Here is a 2,863-nt window from a genome sequence, read left to right as displayed (position 1 = left end):
CCATTTCTTCACAATCGCATCAACAATCATTGTCCGTTCTTATTCATACTAGTAATCTTAACTCTAGTGTCTTCGTATTTGATATTTAAACTCTTGTTATTTGCTAGTTCTAGTTTTTAGCTAGTCATAATTGTTACCAAACCATTTCAAACCCCCAAATACCATTCAACTAGGTAATTTGGACTTGATAAACTTTGATTAATTCCATTTTCCCTGTGAATCGACCCTTAACTTGCCATTACTATTTTCTTAGTAATTGCTTGTTAGGATTTAGAAATATTGTTTGGAAAGTTATTTTTGGTGTCTTAACAATACACTAAAAAGCTCTTATCAAAATGGCGCCGTTGCCGGGGAAATTGTGATATTTATCGAAGTTTATGTTAGTTTGGTTTTTGCTTAGTTGATTCTTCTTTTATTTTCTTTTTGAATGTGGTTGTTATTTCTAATCCTCTACTAAGCTCTGTTGTGTTACATGAGAAGAAGAGCTCACGGTTCACCCACTTTGCCTTTAGATCCTGAAATCGACCGCACATTGCGAAAGCTTCGGAAGAATTTGGAAAATTTGACTTTGGGTTCCGAGCCATCTTCACCAGTCTCAAGTACAAGTGAAGTTGAAGTAGAAATGGGTGAAGCAAATCCACAACTATTTAGGGATTTGGGAAATCCGAGTTCATATATTCTTCAAGGTGGTATTCGACTTCCCACCACTACTACATATTTCAGTATTCACCCTCAGTGTACTCGGATGGTGAAAGAAGAGCAATTTTGTGGGGGGTCGGATGAAGATCCTCTTGACCATCTCGACAGGTTTCTTGAGATCTGTGCTATGATAACAATAAATGACGTCTCCCCTAACTATATCAAGATGCATTTGTTCCGCTCCTCTCTTACCGGAAAGGCAAAGTCATGGCTCAAGAGCTTGTCTGCTAATTCCCTCACTACATGGGAGAAGAAGTCACAATGTCCTTCTTGAAGAAATACTTCCCGGAGTGGAAGACTGCAGACATAAGGAGGAAGATCTCCTCATTTGAGCAAGAAAACGACGAGACACTTGCAGAAGCTTGGGAGCGGTTTAAGGAGATGATCTGTTCATGCCCTCACCATGAGTTCAACAAAAACCTCCTTATGCGGTTTTTCTATGATGGTCTTGATCCTATATCACGGGCCAACCTTGATGCTGGAGCGGGAGGTCAACATTCTAAGATCCCGCAAGAACAACTTGAGTCCACTATAGAGGAAGTGATCAAGTACTACCCATGGGGTGGACGATGAAGAGGTGCTCAACCCAAGAAGAGCGGGAAGTTTGAATTAGACCCCATGGATCAAATTCAAGCCAAGATGGAACAATGTGACAAGAAGCTCTCAAAGATCAATATCGCCTCATCTAATCCTTCACAGGTAAATTCTTTTTCTTGTGATACTTCTGGTGGTACTAACCATGATACTTCTTATTGTGGAAGTACTCATTCGGAGCATGTGGCGGCGATAAATTTTAGAAGATATGGGTATCAAGGAAACCAAGGGTATAGAAGCAATCAACAAGGAGGTTGGAGACAAACTCAACAAAACTACACCCAAGGCTTCAACCAACCTCAACAAGGGTGGAATCAACCTCAACAAGGGTATAACCAAGCTCAGAACCAAGGGTATGTGCAAGGGTATAACCAAAACTATAACCAAGGTGGTTCATCCTCACAAGGGTCCAACACTTACCAAGCTCCACATCAAAGGGCCAACACCCAAAAACCTCCCTCTAATCCTCTATTCCCCAAAAAAAATCCCGAACCCATACCATCTCCCGATCTAACCTCTCTCCAAATTCTCCAACAACTGCAATCCATGAACCAAATTCTCCAAAACCATGAGCAAAGGTTTCAAGAGCTACAAGCCCATAGCAAAATGCTTGAAACCCAAATCGCCCAAGTAGCCGAGAAGAATCCCTCAACTCCCACAAATCAACTTCCAGGCCAACCCATCCTAACCCCAACCTCCATCAAGCCAAAGCCATCCATTTGAGGTCGGGAACAAGTTATGAGGGTCCTAAGATGCCTAATGGGGAGTTTGAGAAGGAAGAAGAAGTTGAAGTTGTTGAGAAAGAGGATGAAGCTGAGGAGACTGAGAAAGAAGAAGTTGTGAAAAAGATAAGCCACAAGTCCAAGTTGGTGATACAATTCCATTGCTATCACCTCCACCAACCAAGACCTATGTGCCTCCGGTTCCCTATCCTCAAAGGTTGGTTGAGGGAAAGCTGAGTGACAAGTTCACTTAATTTCTCAATGTAATTAAGAGCCTGCAAATCAACATCCCATTTCTTGAGGCTATGTCTCAAATGCCGGCTTATGCTAAGTTCTTGAAGGAGATTCTCTCCAACAAACACAAACTTGGAGATGAACTTATCACCCTACCAAAGAGAGCCCGGGAGTTTCACCTTGCCGGTGAAGATAGGTGATTTAGAGCCTAAGGGTGCACTGGCCGACCTAGGAGCAAGTGCCAATTTGATGCCTCTATCTATTGCCAAGCACCTTAAATTTCCTCTTCATCCTACGCGCAAAATGATTCAGTTGGCGGACCGCACTGTGAGAGTCCCTTATGATGAGTTAAAGGATATACCGATTCAAGTTGGGCATATGTTTGTGCCATGCGATTTTGTGTTAATGGATATGGAAGAACATCCGGAGACTCCTCTTATTCTTGGAAGAAGCTCTAAAGACATTGGGTGCCGTGATAAACTGCAAAAACTATACAATCACGGTTAAGGTAGCTAATGAGCGGGTTGTGTTTAAGTTCTCTAAGACGTTGAAGAGACCTATGATGGAGAGAATTTGCCGGGTCATCCTAGTGGAAGATGAGATAGATGACGCCG

At 42.3% G+C, this 2,863-nt stretch overlaps 1 non-coding gene across 1 annotated transcript; it reads right to left on the bottom strand.

The window, feature by feature from the left end:
- Positions 1 to 1,002: 1,002 nt before the first annotated feature.
- Positions 1,003 to 1,109, bottom strand: LOC125498016 (small nucleolar RNA R71). The gene has a single exon (XR_007274788.1). It is a non-coding gene; the product is annotated as a small nucleolar RNA R71 (small nucleolar RNA).
- Positions 1,110 to 2,863: the final 1,754 nt, after the last annotated feature.

The sequence above is a fragment of the Beta vulgaris genome, chromosome 5, assembly GCF_026745355.1.
Source record: "Beta vulgaris subsp. vulgaris cultivar EL10 chromosome 5, EL10.2, whole genome shotgun sequence".
Taxonomy (NCBI): Eukaryota; Viridiplantae; Streptophyta; class Magnoliopsida; order Caryophyllales; family Amaranthaceae; genus Beta; species Beta vulgaris.
Note: the sequence above shows the minus strand (reverse complement) of the source record. Positions and strands in the feature narration are given on the sequence as shown.